The sequence below is a fragment of the Dermacentor albipictus genome, chromosome 2 (genome assembly GCF_038994185.2).
Source record: "Dermacentor albipictus isolate Rhodes 1998 colony chromosome 2, USDA_Dalb.pri_finalv2, whole genome shotgun sequence".
Lineage (NCBI taxonomy): Eukaryota > Metazoa > Arthropoda > Arachnida > Ixodida > Ixodidae > Dermacentor > Dermacentor albipictus.
The window spans coordinates 138,851,044-138,873,492 of NC_091822.1; the positions used below are offsets into that span (position 1 = coordinate 138,851,044).

Below are 22,449 nucleotides of genomic sequence, written 5' to 3' on the forward strand. Positions count from 1 at the left end.
AGACGGGATTTCTTAAGGGCAATAGAACGGGCTATCAGCAAGCGGCCACAAATTTATTTTGGCGGAGGGCATATCAAACAAAATGGAGTGTGTTACAAAGATAATCGACCCAACGTCTACGTAGCTTTTTTATGTCATTCATTTAAATCGTTACCCCGGAGGACTTCAGCATCCAACAGGCTACTAATGGGGACCAGTAGGGCAGGAGTTTTCAACAGGGCATAATACTTCCCATAACCTAGCTGCAATATGCGAAGAAAAATTTGATCGTATGTTTATTAACTCCTGCGCCGATCAATTATCTGATAATTCAGTCAAACCTTAAATCAGTGGCGGAATCTGTGAACATCAAAGGTGCCCTTGAGCATCGGTGTAGTGACCATTTCACATCATCGTACCCAAATACAAATAATCCACGTGAGTTCTGCTTATCACCGCAGTACGTCAAGATGCGAAAATTGTTCTCAGCACAGTGAGGGTCTGCGCAAAATTTGAAACGGGAAAAACGATAACTTGAACAGGGAGGTATATTTGAGAACACATGTAGTACACCTCCACCAATGGAACGGATCGACGCTAATTAAATAATTTTGGTAAGAGGCTGAGACCTTGTTGCCGGTTTTATTTTGCAGTGAGCGGTGCTGTTGGACAGGCGGCTTTCGTTCGTTTTGTTCGTTTTGCTTCACTTCTTTCTTTCAACAGCCCAGTACCCACAAACTCACAACCGAAAAACAATTTTGCGAGTTGAACATCTCGGAACGGCGCTGGGGTTATCGCTACAGTGTAGGGCTACGGATTATCTTTGACTACCACGCATTCGTTAACGTAAACCCAATGCGCGTTAAACGAGCGTCTTTGCTTTCTAACCCATCGTAATGGGGTCACCGCGGCCGGCATCCCACCCGTGTCCTCGTGCTCAGCAGTGCGAAGGAATAACGACTGAGCTACCCCTGCCAGTGGAACGTAAAGCAACCAAGCGCGATTCAGTACGCTATGCCGGGAGATCTAAAGGATAGTCAATAGCGCTGAATAACAAAACGTGAACCAGATAGTTTCGGTCGTGTTTCGGATAATGAAAATCGTGATGCGATTTACTGAAGCGTCATCACTGGGTCCACCGTTCTTTACGAAAGAGTACAATTAAATTTGTCCAACGAAATTCGGCTAGGCGATCTGTGTTTGTGTATGGCTTAATGTGTTCCTTGTTTTATTTTTCAGCGCAAATTTTAGCTTTCTCTGCTTTGTTGCGTTTGTGTCGGTTCCTGCCATTGCTATGTCATGAAAATGTTCCTACTTTCCGCGCTACTTCCTTCTCGCGCATTGAATTTCCAGCAGTGAGCCAGCAAAGATCCAACTAATTGCTTAACTCCAACTAGACTGCTTAAAAAATATATCGCAGCCACATGCCTTTAGCTGACAACCGCTTAACGGAGCACCTGAAACTACGCAGAAACATTTGTAACATTTGTTCACACCGACTCCACTGTTCTTGCCTTCACATATTCTAATGCACAACAGCGCAGCTTTGAAATTAGAAGCACGTCAGTCAAGAAACATGCGAAACACACGTCATGCAACGATAGATCGCCAACTGCTCCCACCATAGTGCAGTCAACAGCACCAAAGCACACCTTGTAGCTACACTGCAATGCCACGTTACTCTAGAAGAACACAAAACTAATTTCCCGCCCGTAATTTCTTTTTGGTAAACCTATTTAGACCGTCTAATCAGAAAGGAACATTCCTTGTTGAAACAATCGTCATAACTTCGAACATTCACATGACACTATGTAACGGAATTCCGGAGCTTTTGCTCCACCAGGCAAGCAAGCCACCATGGTATCTGATTCCACGGCGGGAGCGAATTATTGATCGAAGCGAATAGCTGAAGCGCCCTTATGAGTTTCTTCTGCAGCTTTAATTCATGCCACTTTCCGAGACTGGCCACATACCCTATCGAGGAGCTGCTTACATAACTTGCCGACCTACACATCATCCCATTTTCTCATTCAGTGTTCGATGGCTTTGAGCTGTCGCTTAGTTCGACCTAGCACTCCTAATGCTAACCTCCTAGTTATAATGACCTGGTAGAGAGAGTGCACCTAGACGCCAAATACAATCTCAAGACCAGGGCAAATTTTCATTCGGTCGCAAAGCTCCCTTTCGAAAAAGCCGATATGGGTTGTATTCGCAGTTTCCTGCGACTTTCAGGTGGATGTCGTCATCCTATTTCAAAGAACCCTCTCCGTGCATTTCTTCGTTTTCTTTTTCATTGCGTACAACTGATTTGCATGGCCCAGAGAAATAAGAAACAGGTAAGCGTTGAAGCAGCTACCACATAGCGGAAGATGCGCAGAACCAAATGAGATGTACAGAGTTGGAGGATTACGGAGAGGCGTTGAGGACCCGTGCGCATCCCGGGCATTATCGATCGGGCGTGTCTGCCAGGTGAACGTAGACAAAGAGACCCGGCGGTCACCGCAGGGGCAGCATTGCAGGTCACTAGAGTGCACAACACGTGGTGCTCTCGCACTTATCAAACTACGATTGACGCAGCAAAATGTGTAGGAAGCAACAATGTGCCCTACTGTGCATAACCATTGAACAGGAGAGCGTGTAATCAATGGATTGGAGAACCTGTCAACAATTCATAACATAGTAGCAACGAGGAAAACATAAATACTGCATGTGTACGTATAGGTAATCGAGCAGCATCTATACGTTCGAGCAGTATATACGCACGAAGCCTTTACAAGCGGCGAAATGGTGGTACTGTCAAATATTGGTTGTTGTTTTTGTTTCAAGGGGCGTGCCCGATGGGGTTTCAATACAAACGCTGAATTCGCGGCTTCCTGCGTATCATTACACTGTGACACATAGTCAAGTTTATGATTTCATTCTGATGGTGATTTAGAAATCTTGACTGCAAAGCCAGATTATACCCAGTTTTGATTTCTGCACGAAAACTCCCTTTACATTTAAAAAACAAATCTATCGTGAAGAAATCAAGTTGAACTTGTACCTGCCCATAACTGAAAAAGATATGCAACGCGTTATGCCTTTTTTTTTCACCCGTAACATCGGATTGATTATGTAATAAGAGCAGTGTCTCAGCCTTCCGTACATGCGGCAAAATGCTTTGAAAATGATGGACAAAACGACATACAAAAACACACACAAATACACGTTCAGTGAAATTCAGCTAGCAACAACGTAACCTTTGCCCTTTCATGCTTGTCGAGGCAGAGGTGTCAAATCCACATCAATGATGGCGGCAGATGCCGTGAGTGGCGCTCGCAGCGGCAAGCATTAGTGACTTACTGCCAGATTAGCGGCTCTCGTTCCACTAATCACCGACAGCCCACGCAGCCACTACGATCTTCGGAGATTGAACGTACAGAAGTGCGTAGAGTTTATCCTTCTCTGCCATCCCACCGTATGCCGTGGTGTTGCGACCAGCTGAACGGAAGAGTAATTAGGGGGAAATGGACACTATTTCTTGTTATAGCTAGCAAGGCAACGTCTCCAGTGAAGCTAACGGTCATTCCAGATTGAACACGGCGTGGAAAGCTTTCAGCCGATTCTGTATTTCTTACTCTGTTTTATTTTATTATTATTTTTTTTGCGTGCGAGCGCTGCATGCTCACTCCGTAACGCCAAGCACCATGAATGGTGCTAGCGCATGCAATGTGAACGGTAGTTCTGGCATGCTTTTTCGCGCTTGAATAATTTTTACATAATTGTTGCCTTTCACAAATGTTGTTGCGTATCGCACGTACGCTTACCTACAATATTTTGCATTACGATCGATGTTACAGCGCAGCGATTGTATTTAAAGACGGAAAAGCTGGCTGTCAGGTTCAACCTGGTGAGGTTATTGAAGGTATGTTATTGTTCAATGCGTTATTGATCTTCACAGGACGGGTCCAACGAGCTCAAGTAGCAGACTAGAACTTCGCGACCTGCTCCTGCATATGGTTAAACTGTAGCACATCTCACCGTTAAGAAACGATATTCTATTCGTGATTTTCAAATTTGTCCGGAAATAACTAATGAAACCCGAAAAAAAAGGGGAACAATCAAACGCGATGAATATGTTTAAAAGACTGTGACATAACGAGCAATACGCTGCACGTTATTTCTCTGAAATGCCATGCGGTCAAGCCTCTTTGCTTTCAAATAAGCTTTAATTAAGGTTTTTTTTCAAAGCCATGCGTGAGATCTACTAACACGAAGCTCTTTTCGCCCACTTTTCCATGTTTCGCGGGGCTTGCTAACTGCGGCTGTGCCAATCGCTACCTTGACGAATGTATTTGGGAACATAAGTACAAATTTCACATGTGGCCGAAAGTGAGTACCAGCAATCTGGATTATATAACCCTTGTATACTGACGAAGTATGCGCGCCTCTGTTCTACGTAACAGAAACAAGAAAAAAAAGACTTCCTACCTGAAACGTTAACATATATATGTCGGCTCCCAGGTATATCTAAAGCACGCAGATCTGTTTAAGGAGTGGACAATTATATTTAACGAATTTTTTACTTCCATTATCTTTTTTTTTTAATTTACTCACTCACTATGTGCTACTATACAGGTACATGTCCGTTTTAGACAATCCTTCTGAAGGCGCATGTCCTATAACGATTCCCACATAAAATCTTATCATATAATGCCGGCTCACAGACAACTCCAAATCATATCAATCTGTTAATACAATTGTAAGTTACAGTTTGCGAATACTTAAATTCACTACATATTCTTTGATTTAGCCATACGGTATACGCCACTGGTTGTGCGCCTGTCCTTGGCCAATCCTCCAGAACGGGCAGGTCCCACAGTGACACAACTGGTAGCTAGAGAATCCCTAAATGCTGTTTGGTAGGTTTCGTACTCATTTTGAATTCGGTAAAGTACGCCCCTGTCACCGTCACCGCTCCCTCGACAAGCACGCTGCACAGCGCCTTGGTTCTTGCGACATCGCTGCGAATATACGCCTCACGCCGTGCATTCGTATAATTTTGAATTTCCATTTCGGCACAGATTGTTAACGATGCAGTACATAAACATAAACATCGCACGATAATAAAGTTGTGACATTCCCGGTGGATAAACATAAACATTACATGGGATTACACGTTGCATAGGATGAGAGTAAACAAAATTGTAGGCGTCGCCGTTAGCTGTGAAACATCTCTGTAACCACTTAACTGAAGCTTCGCTTCACAGAGATTCTAATGTGGGCGTTGGATCTGCATATTTGTTAATGCCGCTTTTTAACTGTATTCGTTATGTTCATCTGCGTTCATGAAAACTGGTCTGCAGTGCGGGTGATTGTTTATGATGTGTTCTAGTGTTGTTGTTTTTTTTTATCTCGAGAAGAAGAGAAACAAAAATGAATGGCAGTGAGATCTACGAGACTCATCGTCTGTCTATGGTTCTTTTTTTTTGTGCGTGCTTGTGTTTATTCCGGTTTCATGGTGGACGTAAGGTTGCTAAGAAAACAAGCAAGAAAATGTTCCTCTTGGTGCATGAAACTAAATCTTAAGAAGCGTAATTTTATGGATGTATTTCGCCGTCTCAAAGCACATACTAATACAGTTACGTCTTTCTTCCAATAATACAAGAAGTAGTGGTTCATAATGACAAATATCTACGTACAGCAGTAACACTTAACGTGGTGTATTGCGCGCGGCTGATTTAAAGCTTGCATTGTGCGGAACGGTGGCGACTAACGCTGGTAGGCTTTTGCATTGTAAGGTTCTCCTTCGAATTCAATAATCCTCATAGGAGTTCGTTCAGCAAGATGGCACACCAAGGTTCCCGCGCTATAACTTTAATTACGAACCGAGTCAGCTTAAACTGTTCTGCTACAAGACACTTGATCGCCCTAGAGTTGAGTATGCTTCGGTTAACTGGAACCCGCCTCTCAACATTCATCTCCAAAAAGCGTCATTACGTGGAACGCGCACATCAAATACATAATTAGCAATGCCGACCGGCTGCTCCATTTTCTGTGCCATAACTTTAATTACGACCCGAGTCAGTGTTAACTAATCTACTACAGGGGACTTGTTCGCTCTAGAGTTCAGTATGCTTCGGTTACCTGGCACCCCCCCTCTCAACATTCAACTCCTGTAGATTGTTCAACATAGTGCTTCTCGACTTATACTGTAAACAGAAAAACACCCAGATGGGCGTTTTTTGCTTGTCCTCTAGCGCATTCCCTTTTGTACATCTTTTTCCTCCCATTGAATGGGCGTACGATAAAACTCCCATTGACATGGGCATTAATTGGGCACACAACGGGGGTACCGTAATACGCCCACTTCACCCCCTTCACCCCCATTTGAGGGGGAGGTACAATGGGAGTTTTGTGAAGGAATTAAAGGCATTTTAGTTTAGGTGCGGCAAGCACGTAGCGAAATGCTTGGTGGCGCGGGTCCCGCGCTTACGCAGCACCAGACGGAACGCCGCAGGCCGAAATGTCGAACGCCGGCGATCAAGGCTCAAGGGAACTCGTCCGTCCGTGAGCTGCCACCCGAGCAGGCGTCGCACCTGCTCGGAGCGAACGCCGGCGTCCGACACTGTGGCCTCCGGTATTCCGTCTGCTGCTGCATAGGCGCGGCGTACCGCCACGAAGCATTTCGCCGCGGGCTCGCCACACGTGGTCCAATCGACGGCACACGGCCACCGCTGAATCGACCAAGTCACGCGCACACGTGGTCCAATGGTGAATGAACCCGTCACCGCCCGTCTTCATTTTTTCCTTTCGCTGATCACAGAGCCCCTCGTTGCAAAGCTTTTATACAATCGTCCTATCGAAATGCTAGTTACCGGAAGTGCCTCCGAGGCCAGCAAACGCCTTCGAGAGCAGTTGCTACTTGCTGAAAGGAAAAATGCACGAGACACACATTGACAGCAAAAGAAAATTTATTAAACACCAAATGTAAGAAATATATGTTCACTTTCGGACCCAAAAGAAAGCAAATTTCTGCCCCAGTAAAATAAGTGTCTTGATTTTAAAAAAGAATACTGTACATAGTAAGCATGCATGCCAGTTACTAGTATCCTACATGTCCCAACACAATGAAATTAGCAAATGAAAGAAATGCTAAGAAATCTTATCTCGTTTCATACTGAACTGTAACTACATAGCCATGTGTTTGAACTGTTACTTTACACTGACACTCCACACTTTTGCACAGACTATATATTGAGCTTGCTTGACTAACAGTAAAACTCCATTTGGGCCTAGTTGGTACATAATTCTGAACTTAAACTTACAGCACAAACACCTAAGACGGACCACAAAAGGCAGATACGGCACACACTGGCGCTAACTGACAACTTCTTTATTTCTTTGTCATCGATGCATATATACCCTAGGCCACACAACCGCACAGGCTACATTACAGAGATCTACCAAATTACCGCATAAGCAAACGTAGGAAGTCAAATTCAGATGGGTGCAGGGACAAAGATATGTCACTGATGCAATTATCGCCTTGCCTTTTTATGTGGTAGGCCTCTAAGGCAAGCTGCGCATGCTCATTCTTGCTTTTGCCAAGAATCGACGTCCTATCAAGTCGTGTCTCACAATTGTTGTAAGGGTTTGCATGCGCAACAAGGTGCACTCCTCTACCTACATTCTTGTTTACTTTGTTGCGCATGTTTCCTGCGTGGTCCCTTAAATACATAAGGTCATCTATCAACTCAAGGGAGTTGCTTGCAGGCATAGTGTTCCTTTGGCTTTTTCTTCGCCGAACAAGCTTTTAAAGCTATGCTCATGCACCTGCGGAGAGAGCAGAGGAGGAGGCCAAATTCGACATAGTGCTTCATACGTGTCGCGCGCTGTCGGCGTGGTTTACACCATTCCACTCTCATGTGGTAAGATATAGCTTGGCTAGATAGGGCATTGTGTCAATGAGCTACTCAGGGAACATGCGCAAAAAGTAAACAAAAATGTAGATAGAGCAGCGCACCTTGGTGCGTATATAAACTCTTGCAACAATTGTGAGGCACAACTTGACAGAACATCGATTCTAGGCAAAAGCAAGAATGAGCATGCACGGCTTACCATAGAGGCCTCCCACATAAAAAGGCAAGGCGATAATTGCATCAGTGAGATATCTTTGTCCCTGCACCCATCTGAATTTGACTTCCTACGTTTGCTTATGTGATAATTTGGCAGATCTCTGTAATGTAATCTGAGTGCCTGCACGGTTGTGTGGTCTAGGGTTTATATTGCATCGACGACGGAGAAATAAAGTTGTTAGCCTCGATGTGTCGTATGTTCCTTTTGTGATCCGTCTTAGGTGTTTGTGCTGTAAGTTTAAGTTGCTTGACTAAGCCATTCTAAATTGACAGTGGCTTGTATAATGAGGCTGATCAGTGGTATTCTGCATGGACTAGCACACAAATATGATAAATGTCAAAGTACTAAATTAAGAAATTGGGACTCAACACACAAACAAGCTACATAATTTAGTGTAGTTATTGGGCTGTATTTCCGAGCAGGCTATTAAATATAAACCGTATTTTACAAACCAGAACCCACCTGCTGATTATGAGACGTGCCGTAGCGAGTAACCCCGGATTAATTTGGACAACCTGGGGTTCTTTAACATGCACCTAAACCTAAGTACACAGGTGCTTTTGCATTTCACTCCCACTGAAATGCAGTTTTGTTTACGACTAGATTTGCGAAAGTTCTGAACAGGATTCCCCCTATATTTTTACAGTGGGCACTCTTTAAATGGAGCCTCAAGGGGCTGGGGAAATTGGTTCCATTTACCAGGCATTCTATTTAGTGCGAGACATTGCAGAGAGCCAACCGACCATCAGGATGGTGTCCTGTTTAGGCGGCAGTTTCGCTTATGCGATTTTCGTTTATGAAGGTTCCACTGCAGTCCTTAATAGTGGATGAGTTGTGTTCCGCATGGACACTTTAGCATGGCTACCATGTTTAGTTGAATATTGTGCAAGCAGCGACATTTCACTGTACCCAGTGCAATATATAAAGCCAGCAATGTAACATGCTGCAAATGCAGCCACGAACAAGTAACTCCCCTATCATACCCAATAACAGCATCTTTAGACGAGATTAGTACTGCTTTCTCATGTTTAAGTGCCTTGTTTTCAGAAATCAAATCCTCCTGATCACATTGGTTTCCAATCGTGTCATTCCCCGCGCTGAAGTCATTTGAGATTGCTTTTAATTGCACTTCAGATAGCATATTGGTCTTATTTAAAAAGCACATGGCATCACAGTCAACACCTAGATATAGAATTTGAGCTGCAACGCAGTAGCAGACATTCTGAGGTAGATGCCTAACTATTCTTTTGAATTGGGATGCATACTCAAAACACTGCTATGCAATTGCAGACAGGGCTGGTAGTGTAGCAACCAGGACAGATTTAACGGACATACAGGAGCAAAATTGTGTGACCTTTAAATAAATATTCTCTCTGAGGAACCATGCTGTCCAGTTATAAAATGGGGATCAAAATAAAGTAGTTGGATAGCAAACCTGCATTTCATTAAGTAAATAAAATACTGTTCATGCTACCTTCCAGGGTGCACACTACATTCTCTTTCTTTGAATGTGAATTTGTTACCTTGCCATGGGTTGCCAAATGTATTGGTGTATTGTTGGTCGAGGGTGGATATAGGTCTCAGGCTAGAGGAAATATTTCGACAAGGAGACTTGCCAGGTTGAACAACGAGTGTCTCAGGCTGGAGCCATTTGGTTCCCTTGCAATGATGTTGGCTCCAGCTTGAGACTTTTTTTGTTGGACAACTGTTGACAATTAATGTCGCCATCTTTTCATTTACCCTTGTCTTATTCAACCCATTGCTCCACGCAGGAGCTGCAGTTTCTTTAAGAATAAAAATATAATGAGCTCAAAGGCTTTGTGCATGGCTGCGTCCCCAAGTGCAAAAATTCGTTTTCAATGAATGACAGAGTTGGTACCTTTCTTGAGCATTCAATAAGAAGAACCAAAATTAAGCTAACAGACTGGTTATGACGACAAGTAAACGTGAATTGATGTGGAGTGCCATTTCTTCATTTCACACCAGGCTTGGGGCCAGCCGGACTTCTTCCTAAAATTGAGAAAATTTTTCTAATTAATTACATATTAAGAGTAATCTCTTCATAACCTAAATATTTAAAAGAAATGGTTATTTGGTTATTCATATTTAGTTAGGAACAGCGCGAAGAACACTGACGAAGTAAGGGCGTATACAGTAATGACACATAGTGCTGGTTGACTACAGATTTAATATTAGAACAGACAAACAGTTAAGTACTTTGGAATGCTTCCTAAAAGCCATAAAAAACCAAAGCAGGAAGCAGTTGTACGAAATAATGTATGTGCATGAAAAATGCACTTGATCATCGGTTTGCAGATATGTGTGCCATTTACTTGTCAGTTAACAATACGTGTTACACTGACACATTTCTCCTACAATTTGGCCATTCTGTGGGCACTGATTATTGCTTGGGTCAGTTGGTTGCTGTTGTTACTGCTATTAGTGTATGGTGAAGTGTAATGTAGATGCGGAAGTGCTACTGAGAACTACGAACATTGGCAAATTTTGCTGCACCAGGATAATGCACGCATTGTCCTGCTGCAGCAAAACTTTCCAGTAAACTTTCACAGTTCTCTGTAGTACTTTCCCATCTGTCTCGCCTCACACTGTTTCATCTATAGCGCTTCACCATACTATAATATGCGCCACCAACTGACACAAAATTCTACCCTTCTGAAGTTCCTACTGCTACTTCGCACTCGTTACATTCAGGCTGCCAGCCGTACTAAGCCCAATGTAGTATAACTGCATGGACTGGCAGCTCCTGTCATGGATTTACTCTGGTGTAATGGCACCACAGAAGCAAATGAAGACAAAGACATGCAGGACACAAGTGCTTAACCTCAACTCTGGCTTGAATAAGAAAACAGACATGTACAACACGTAGTGACACGAAGTGACGTTATTAATTCAAAAACAAATTCTTCATGCAATTTAATTGAGAATGACTGATGCATTTGTCCTTTCCACGCTAATCTGCCAAAGCTTAATTATCTTATGTACATTTGCTCATAATTTCTGGCAACGAGTTTCGAAGAACACTGGAACGAACCACTTTATTTTGCAGTGTATCACAATGTGTGGATGAGAGTTGTTGCACACAAACGTCATTAGCCTCAATCTCAAATTATTACAATGCGTGTCTATGCAATGCAAGCATGACTGGATAGGAATGGCAGACTGTACATAACCTCCGTTGCGCAGTGCAATGTCTGCAAATTGTGCTGCACGCAACAAACAAATTAGTTTGTTTTCCTGGCTTCAGTCTTTTTTTCTCATCACAGCAAATCTCTCTTCACATGTTTCATACAAAAAAAAATGTTTGCCCGTAGGGACCAGCTACACAATTACTCACGAAAATCCCAAATGCATACCAAACAACTGCAACCACTTCTTTACTTCATCATCTCATTCATTATATTCCCTAGTCATGCCTGATTTAGTTGCGCAAATCCTTTTTCTCAGGCCCTTGTTAGGAGAGTTTTGTGCTGCAACAAAAGGCAGAAGCCAAAAAAAGGAAGAGGTTGGTTGTGGCTTGAAGCACAATATGCATCTAGTGAGCTAGGCCGCAAGCGTTGCGTAGTCTGCTGCCATCACAAGGCCGTGCCTACATTGGACAGATGGGATGCTCTATTAATGCGAAATCAGAGAGATTGAGGCAGTATGAGTCATCTGTGTGAAACAACCCTCCCTCACACAATGGTAAATTTATTTATTTATTTATTTCAAGTACCTGCAGCGCCCGAAGGCATTATTGCAGGGGGGGGGGAATATACAGTGTACATAAGCTCGACAAAATACAGAACTGGTCAAACAAAAATAACACAACAATAGAAAAAATTCACGGCACTATATGCTCAGCAGAAATGCTCTGAATGATGCTTCAGTGTGACAATCAGCAATTTCCTGCGGTAGCTGATTCCACTGTGATATTGTGTGTGGAAAAAAAGAATGCTTGAACACGTTTGTTCTACAAATAAGTTCTCTTATTTTTAAATAGTGGTCACTTCTGTGAGACAAGAAATGAGGAGGTAAAAGGTAAGTTTCTCTATCTATTTTAACCAGGCCGAAATAAATTTTAAAAAGCATTTCCAACCTCATGTTTTGTCTGCGTGTGCTTAATAATTCCCACCCCAAGTTATCCTTAAGTGCTGAAATACTAGAAGTAAAGTCATAGTTATTACAGACAAAACGGGCTGCGCGGTTTTGTACATGCTCGAGCATATTAGACAGAGTTTTGGTTTGCGGGTCCCAGGCCATACAGGCATACTCTAATATGGGTCTTACGTTCGAAAAATAAAGTAGTTCTTTAATTTTGGGAGGAGCTAGCCGGAAGTTGCGTTTAACAAAATTTAGCATTTTACAGGCTTTCGCTGTAACATATTCAGCGTGCTTAGTCCAAGTTAAATTCGATGAAAAATAAACACCAAGATACTTATACTGAGTTACTCGCAATAGCTGGACATTGTCTAATGTATAATGAAATAGATGTGGATTTTGTTTACGTGTAAAGGACACGTACTGACACTTACTGGGGTTTAAAGACATTTGCCACCTAACGCACCAGCGTGTTATACAGTCCAAATTGCGTTGCAGATACTCGTGGTCAGTGGCAGACCTAATGGAGTGATAAATCACACAATCATCCGCATACAGACGCACTTTGCATGACACAACCTGAGCAATGTCATTAATGTAGACCAAAAACAGCAATGGCCCTGCTGCAAAGAATGTGACCGCGGTCCTGTGTTCCACAAAACTTGCGTTGTAGCGAGATATTATGACCTGACAACATGCAACGTAATTGTGGTTTGCAACATTTAAAAAGAATGATAAATGTATCAGTGATCCATTAGTTGCACTGCATAAAGAATTTCTTTTAACAGATGCCATCACACAATGTCTCCACCTGTTATTAAATATTGCGTTGCCTTATTTTAAAGCTTGAAGTGAGATCCGGTGCTTGTGTCATGCGTACATATCTTTCTTCGTTTACTTTTTGTGGTGCCAATACACCAGAATTTGTATAACCAAATGGCCACACTGCTTTTGTCACGTTATAGTGATGCTTGCAAAGCCTCGCAAACAGCAGCCTATTTGCTCAAAACGTGCTTTTGTACATATGCTTTTCCAAAAAGAAAAGCTGCGAAAAGGTAACAGAATCAACAGCAGTAGGTTAAATCCACTGCAATGCTTTACTTTTCTGCCTTTATTATTCGTTACACCTAAGTGCATCAGCCAGAGTGTGAATGTTACAGAAATGCACCAAATAAGTTGTTGAAATTATGCAAAAATGTTAACGCAACTAAGCATAGATTTATGTGCAATAATAGACACCACTCAGTTTCTTTCCTTCTGACACAAACGTAGTATATCTTATTTTTTTGGCATGAAGAAAAGCATATGTAGACCAGGCAATATTTGAATGAGAGCCTTCACGATTAAGCACCACTATGTGACCATTAGGGTACATACACTGTAAATAGTACAGATGATGTCCCGAATATCACAAGTGCAACATGTTAGCGAAAGCAGCAACCATTAACCCCGAAACTAACCAAATCCCACAAAAAAATGGCTGTGGCTTAGCTAAGGTTAAGCCCAGGTTGCGAAGCATACTAGCCTTTATTTTAGTTGTTGAACCACTGTTTAGCCTGGTGAACTGCTGTTGCTTGGCTATATTTGGTTTGGCTAGACGAAGAAACAACTCATGCAGGCGAGCGCACGAGCTGAGACCCGGCTATGTAGCTACGCGGCCGCAAGCGAGCGCACGAGTTCAGCCTCCGCTTTTGCAGCTGTTATGACGTCAAATGGTAGCTATGCGGCCACGCGCGGCGCAGCAAGGAAGAGCATGGTTGTGCGGCTAGTATGCTTCGCATAATAAAAAAGAGATGTATGTGTCAGTGCAGCACCTGTATTCCGAAGTTACAGGAAAGTGGCATGCTTGTTAACAAACCTACAACCAAGGCACATTTGTATGTGGCCAACCCCTGCCTCTTTATGTGCTTTCGTGCCTTTGACAAGGTGTTACTAGATATTTATTTGCTTGTCTGTTGCAAAAACACATCAATTATCAGGTCCGTGCACAGTGCACCATGCCATTTATCTATGTGGACTCACTTTGTGTCCTTAGCACTGCTCTCACCTGTTCAGAACTAACAATCGCAAAAAGACTTGTTCTACTTAAATCTACATGCCTGAACATGTGGGTTCTGCAGTTGAAATAAGGTAATTATAAGTAAAACGAATGACATGTTCTGATGAACTTTGTTTTCATAATCTAATTGCTTATTTGGACACATAACCAGTCAGATCATTCGCACTAACACAAGAAAACAAATTCAACACACTGGTTTATACTGGTCGGTGCTCTTTTGACTTTAGTACACACTGAACCAACGACAGGCAGTGAGAAATACCATCAACCACTAACTTCCAGACGGCATTATTGGTCACATGTGCACATGATATAGCTACAAAAACCCAAAGGAAAGTAAACAAAGAAAAAGCTACATTTTAACAGAAAAAGAACAAGACAAAACAAATTTCTTCTGGTAGCTAAGTCACAATCAAGGTGCAAATGCCAGCTATAGTTCGGCAAGCACACATTTAGCTATTTTGCTCAGTCGCTCAATATCACAATTTCTTGTTTGACAGCAACACTGACGGGACATCTGTGCATATCTTTATTGCAAATGCCATTTTTGCTCGCCCCAAAATCCTTTTGTGGTTATTCATTTAGTACCGGCTTCGCCTGTACTGGCGTTGCAGGGGGATATACATTATGTGTAATGTAACTTACAGTCAAATCAAGCAAACAAAGCAGGGAGGGAATTATCTTTGAAAACTATGCAATCATTTGCAGGCGGAAAAACCTTGCAGTCCCTTTGGTCCAAGGAAAAAACAATGTGAGGCATCACCACTAAGGAAATTAATAAACCTGTTTAGTGTAATCTCTTCCTTGTGAGGTATGATGATAGCCTGATATGAATTTCCCTATCTCTACATGTTTGGAACAGTACATACTATGAAATAACTTTAACTGAAGAGATTTCCTAGTCTTTTCAATCCTGCCATTGCAGCTTACCCTTACTCTCAGTAATACAAAGCCATTTAGTACGACTTCAAATTTTGAATTTGAGAGTCAGCGAATAAAGATATGGTTTTACGGTGTGTCACCGATACCTTCACATAGGTAGTATGAAGCAAACCCAGCCTTGCTTTTTCATCCACTCTGTCCTCTTTGATAGTCACACGCAGTGGGACGACACTATCATGAAAAGTGCTGGCAGTGGAGGTGAATGCTATGTCTGTCTCTCATTTCAATGCATCTCTGAAACTACAGATTATGCAACCCCCAGTACTAAACACGTGGGAAGACTGTGCACATAATACCACGCCATATCAGCACATCTGGTCTTTCCACATGCAGCAGATCAGCTCTAGAACAGGGTGTGCAGGCTGCAGATGTGCTCAGCTGCGCTAGAAATGAAGACACACATGGACTGGGCCCATCTGAGGGCCCCCTTAAAAGCTCAGTTTGTCATATTTTGTTTCTGCAATAGGCTAGTGCAAAGAGTGAATTTGCTTCATTCCTGAATAAAGGGAAAATCAGACATCCACCCGTTCGTAGCAATTGCTACAAAGGAAACCCACACAGATTCCTCGAAAGAAAGGCCTCATAGTTGAAGAAAAATTCGTCCTGGTCTGGGACTCGAACCCGGGACCACCGCCTTTCCGGGGCAGCCGCTCTACCATCTGAGCTAACCAGGCGGCTAGCAGATGGCAGGGCGAAGTCGAATTTGTCGACAACACAAAGCAAAGGCAAGAGTTTGACGTAGTAGTTCTGCGGAAACCCGCAAGGTGGAGAGAAGTAATGAATAAAGGGAAAATCAGACATCCACCCGTTCGTAGCAATTGCTACAAAGGAAACTCATACAGATTCCTCGAAAGAAAAGCCTCATAGTTGAAGAAAAATTCGTCCTGGTCCGGGACTCGAACCCGGGACCACCGCCTTTCCGGGGCAGCCGCTCTACCATCTGAGCTAACCAGGCGGCTAGCAGATGGCAGGGCGAAGTCGAATTTGTCGACAACACAAAGCAAAGGCAGGAGTTTCATGTAGTAGTTCTGCGGAAACCCACAAGGTGGAGAGAAGTAATGAATAAAGGGAAAATCAGACATCCACCCGTTCGTAGCAATTGCTACAAAGGAAACCCATACGGATTCCTCGAAAGAAAGGCCTCATAGTTGAAGAAAAATTCGTCCTGGTCCGGGACTCAAACCCGGGACCACCGCCTTTCCGGGGCAGCCGCTCTACCATCTGAGCTAACCAGGCGGCTAGCAGATGGCAGGGCGAAGTCGAATTTGTCGACAACACAAAGCAAAGGCAAGAGTTTCATGTAGTAGTTCTGCGGAAACCCGCAAGGTGGAGAGACGTAATGAATAAAGGGAAAATCCTGGTTAGCTCAGATGGTAGACCGGCTGCCCCTGAAAGGCGGTGGTCCCGAGTTCGAGTCCGGGACCAGGACGAATTTTTCTTCAACTATGAGGCCTTTCTTTCGAGGAATCCGTATGGGTTTCCTTTGTAGCAATTGCTACGAACGGGTGGATGTCTGATTTTCCCTGTGCTTCAAATGTGCTTCATCCAAAGTATGTTATCGCGACCATGCTGTTCTGTCGCACCTAGGCTCCCTGCGCTTGAGCGGAAGTTGTATTTTCTTCTTTACGTTTGTTCAGGCTGTCATTAAACAGTTGGTAGTTTGGCACTTCACTGTCTTCCTTTCTTCTATCCCTTTTCAAGAAATGTATTTTGCACCACAAAGTATACCTAGGAAATCTAAGCACCAACTTGCCCAAGAAGTCCTTTTGGAACATCTACACAGGGTGTTTTGACTAATGTCATACCAAGTGAGCACACTACAAACCTTGCGTGCATCGTTTTCATGACTCTTTCGATGACCATATTTCGTTTTCAGTGACTTTATCAACTAAGTATCTAGCGGCAGCTTGAACATAGGCACTCATGAGAACTCGCACCAGGCTTGGTCGAATATGTCCAGCACTGCATCACTGAGTAGTGAACCATGCTGTAAGAGTTGGCAACTAAATTGCCACCTTGAGATTGAAACTTTTCAACCTTACAATCAAGGCTTCAATTGCCCAGCCAGCAAGCTGCAGCAAAGGTGTGAACTATAGTCATCTGATGTCACATTCTATGTCATAGCGATAGCAGCTGATCTCTCTAGTGGTGGCCCTCAAGGCCAACAGGCATCCCTTTCTGTGCACGTGCTTGTGTAGGACTAGGCAGATGGTGCCAGTTTGCTCTTCAGCTTTAACACTATGTTCACGCTGTATCGGGAACACATTTTCTTACTCAGTGCAATAGCCCTTGAACCTACATAATTGCCACCAAGAGTCCTTTGTCCACCAACCTTTCCTTTGCCATGTCATTTGCTTCTGCCTTGATGTCATGGAGCAACTTCAGCTAGCTGAAGCATTGATGTTGTTTGAGTACCCACACAGCCTTGCAGTTTTCCAACCTGAACGTTGCTTCATTAAAAGCTGACATGATTTGGTCTCAGCAGACAGATCAGAGTTAAAAAACACTCATAAACTTCTTTCAAAGTCATTCTAACCTCGTCAATAATCCCGGGCCTTTTAATGTGTTATTCAGCATTGTCCAAAGCAAGTTGGCTCTTAAAAATCAAATAACTTTGTGAGGGCAGCTACTGGGCTACCTGTCTCTTCAGCGAGCCTGAAATGTCTCCCAGCCATCAAAGCAAGAGCGCAAAAAAACGACAATGAAAAGTGTGGCAGACAAAATGTTCATGTAAATCCATATGTTTATCGACTGTTACACTAACTGAAAAAGATAGTGGCTTCCCAGTACAGTCTTGATGTACGTAGTTGTTTCGGTCACAAACAAACAGCCAGTTGCCCAGTCCTGCACAAGCACAGTGTAAAGATGCTTATGGATTAAAATTTGTTGTGTGTGCATGTGGTGCAGTGTACCACATTTCATTTTCCTGAGGCTGCAGTACACTGGGAAGACTGGTTGCTACTTCAATAGGAAGCCCTTACAGTATTGCAGCCCTTTGTTCAGATCTTGCTGCAGATTGTATCAAATGCGAATGCAAACTGTTTTGCAGGACACGTCAGTTCAGTTCAAGCAATTAGACCGAGTAACCCAAGAAATACTTCATGCCTCCAAAACGTTTTAATACAGTCCCTAGTTTAGTACAGGTTTTCGCCTGATGTTTTGGCTTCTACGGTATAATGCTGTGTATAAGGCTTGCTAGGTACTAGTGGTTTGATCTGCACACTCTCTTGTGTTGCTATAATTACAACTTGTAACAAAGATTTTCCTTCCTCACAAACGTTTGGACACAGTGCCTGTGAGTTCATCTTTTAACCTGTTTTTCATTCGATCTGTGCATTTACATCGAACGTAAACTACAAAATATCAGTACTGGGAATAGCAAAAGAACACACCTGCGTAACGAATCTGCCGAGATCGTTGGAGTGGTCAGTCACAGGATGCAACACCGGTAGAAAGGCATCCTGAGGTAAAGCAAAATAACAATCGTTGTAAGATGCGGATCAAAAATTTTATTCTGTGATGCTTTTGGCATGTATACTAATTACTATATTTGTATGTAAAATAGTTTTGCATAATAGCTGAGCAAGGTTAATGTCTCGCCCTGTGACTGTCAGCCAGTGCTACTCATGGCAATGGTGACAAATATGGCACATCCTTTCAAATGGAACTTTTGTGCATTACATGAATTGAACTTAGGTTCACATAATACATGACACCTGTGGTTAGAAGGATGTGCTGCATGCCACACCAACGCCACAAGTGGCACTGCCTAACACTTCCAGGGCCAGACTTAGTACATAAACAATACAAATGTGCAACAAAGTGAACAGGTGGATAGCTGCTGCTATAACTCAAAGATTGCATGCATCATGCGGATGTGAATGCAGCTCCCATCAGGATAGAGTTGCCCTTTGGTGCACTTCATTTCTCTTCCTCTTTTGTCTTCATTGCATGCTGGTGCCATATGGTAATAATGAACAAAAATTAAGCACCTCAGTTCCCATTCTTGTTTTGCTACATGCTGTAAAGTCATCCAAATGCGCTTAAGACTCTTAAGGATGTACTTTAGCCATTTTGTCTTGACAATATTGGTACTGAGCATAATGCATCATGCAAGAAACATGCATATACCGGGCACCGCTATAGACACTGCGACCTCTGCAGTTTCTTCACAATCTGGCATAATGTGCTCAAGCTGCCTGTAAACACTGGAGGGTGTCTATGATACATTAAGAAGCTCAGCAAACATGAGAAGGGCCTAAAATGAAGGTCAGAGAAGCAAAGCAAATTTTTAACCATTCCTCTCTATGTGGCTATGAATGTGAAGGTGCCAGCAAATGATGTATTTGAACTGTGTTTTTAATGGTGCAATACTAGAGAGCACATTTTTGCAATAATAATGTGACAGAGAAGAATGACAGAAACTAACTTAATGAATATTTTTCTAAACTTGCACGAGGGTTTCGTCATTATGCTGATGCACACACCTGCATATCTCTACTGTGAAGTCTTGTTTCGGTTTCCTATTTTATTTTCACATAGTAATTTACATCATACACTTGTCCTGAAATACATCACGTTAGGCTCCTTCAGTATTTTTTTTCTTACTGGAACACACATGCCTATACAGGGCACACACTCAAATACATGCAAAGCTGCCACGGGACTGGCCATTTGAGGTCGACATGTTTGTACAGCGCAAAAGACGAGGACTGAAGGAAGAACACAACACAGGTGCTGTCACACACACACTCAAGGCACTCTGCGGGATTCTCAGGCTTTTTTCATGCTCCTACAAACACGGTATGTAGCACATATTGAGCCACAGAAAGCTGTACTGGAAAATGTTCACGTTGCACTACAATTTTATAATTGAGACTTTTTATCTAATTATAATATCTGAGTTGATTATTTGATTAAGAATAATCAGGTAATTAGGCAAAATGCAGAAAATCTAAGTATTTCCAAGAGACAGGAAACAACATTACCTAGGTTCTGTGCAGCAAGGTGGCATATGCAAATTTTTTAAAGTTTTCTAAAGTTACGTGGGATAACCTGCATACGTCCCATGGAACAGGTGTCACACCAATCACTCTAAGTGATGCCGCTAAACTAGCCATTGCACTTAAAACATATAGGGTGATAAAAGTAAACTCTACGTAAGAGCATACCAAGACCTCTATTGCTGAAAAGGGAAACTGATGGGAGGCGACTGATCTCCGGTTATGAAGCTGCTTCATCCTCACAGCTGGCAACGAAACGGCCGCAACCACAGTCCTGAAATAAAAGAGAAAAAGTTGACATTACAATGATCACATAGAACACGAAAAAGCTGGTCGCCAGTTTATCTTGGAGAGCATCTGCTGCTACATTAGGTTTTGTATATTGGTCAGCTTATTGTTAAACTAAGCTTGCCAAAATTTTATACCTTAATGGCTTTGCTCTTTACAAACTAAAACCTTTGCCTAACTCATACACTTCTGCACTACTTAAGCTATGAGATGTTTACTGATACCTTACAATGAATGGCTTCTAAGACAAATTATTTCACACAAAAGGATGCATAACTTATGAGTGTTACTGACATTGAATACCAAGGCATTACCTTTTTATAATAGACGATGGCAGACTTCAAGCACATTTTTCTCACAGATACAGGTTGATCGGTCTGCCTTTCTTTTTTCACCAGCAGTAGAAATTTTGTTGTTAATATTCGTGCAATATAGGATGATGCTATGATGTGTGATATGATCCTAAGTTGAAAAGCGCCACTTTTTTGTGTGAATTTGGCACCTAGAATTCAAAACTCAATATCTGTACCCAATACCCAACGGCACAGCAGCAAAGTAATTAAACATTAAACAAGTCCAGGTATCCAGTGCACAGCGCCAGCTGTTGAATAACAACACTGCACAAGCATCGACTGTATAGATGTAGCGTAGTATGTGCACGGCAGGCGTAGTGGCGGCCTCCAGCAAAGAACACAGCCATGGAGCGACGCGCCCGTATGAGCCATCGCCGGCAATTCTATCGCGTAAATTGATATATCTCGTCACGGCACAGGCGTCGTTTTCTGGCCGCCGAGGCGCCGGCGCCACTGGTACTCACCTGCTCCGGCCGCCGAGGTTCAAGTGACGGCGTATCCAGTAATCTGAATCAAAGAAGGACACTGTTACCGCCAAGCAGTACGCTAACTATAAACTATAAAGCGTTTCTTATACTCTGACCGGCAGTTCATGCGGCGTTGACCCGTAGTGCCGTTGGAAGCTCACCACACGCTTTTAATACCACAAACGCGCCGCCGACATTTCACGCCCGTAGATCAAAGTCGACGGGCGCAGGCTCTACATGCTACACGCCGCAGTCGCACATTCCCTGCACAATCAGCGGCGTGGGCGCGAAGAGACACAGACGATAGCACGGAGCGTACTGGCAAATCTGCACAATGCGCGCTTAGTGAGCGACCTACTGCACACAATCGCACGAGCTAGGGGACTGGCGCCGCGTACGCGCCAGCTAGCAGATACCGCGCACAAAGAAGCGCCGCCGGTTCTCGCTCAAATGATCGCTGTACCACGGCCGCTCAATGGAAACCAGCGGCCGTGGCTGTACAAACACTCACACACGCGCACCGCAGTAAACCCTTAACGAGCCGCCGCATTTTCAGGCGGCGGTTAGGCAGCGAAGCTTAGCTCACCTTGCACTGCACATAACTATTATGGTAGTGGCTTGCGCTTCGGGGAGCATGTCGAATGTTCACATCCACCCTATTAAAGACGCGGCACAGTCCCTCATCATGTAAAATTCTAATGTTTAAGTACACTCGCTTGACCCTAAACACTCAAGTCACCTCGATTACGACAAAGCTCGAAGAAACACAGAGATCGTGCAAGATGGTTCTAGACGGCCAACTGTCGCGCCATGTTGTACTGAGACCTTCAATAAGTCATATCAGCGCGTTTCTTCACTTAGAACGTATGCACACTCATAGAACGTGTAATAATCGTTCGAAGTCACTTACCGTGGAGTCTTGGGGGTTCAATGCTGTGAGAAACAACAACCACGGTAGAAGAATGCGCCGCCGCTGACAATGGCTGCCCCTTTGCGGCTTTCAACGTACGCGCGCGCGCTCCGAAGGCTTGTGCTCCTCCGCGCGTAGTTCCGACCGTTCCGACTTTCGGCGTCCTGTGTGCAGCGCCAAGGCGCGGCTACTCCGAACAGAAAAACAGCGCCGACACACATTGCGCGGGATA

At 43.4% G+C, this 22,449-nt stretch overlaps 1 protein-coding gene, 1 long non-coding RNA gene and 1 other non-coding gene across 5 annotated transcripts in view; all 3 read right to left on the reverse strand.

Moving 5' to 3' along the window:
• The window catches only part of LOC135918710 (uncharacterized), a 485,047-nt gene that overhangs the window by 379,708 nt on the left and 82,890 nt on the right, over nt 1-22,449 (reverse strand). The window lies entirely within an intron of this gene.
• Nucleotides 8,155-22,366, reverse strand: LOC135918717 (uncharacterized). 2 transcript variants are annotated; one of them, XR_011512166.1, is made up of 5 exons: nt 22,218-22,366; nt 21,305-21,347; nt 20,374-20,473; nt 18,589-18,657; nt 8,155-10,107 (listed from the first exon to the last, which is right to left on the reverse strand). It is a non-coding gene; the product is annotated as an uncharacterized lncRNA (long non-coding RNA). The 2 variants fall into 2 exon arrangements; XR_010569738.2 differs by having other exon boundaries at nt 20,368-20,473.
• Nucleotides 16,077-16,151, reverse strand: TRNAS-GGA (transfer RNA serine (anticodon GGA)). The gene has a single exon. It is a non-coding gene; the product is annotated as a tRNA-Ser (tRNA).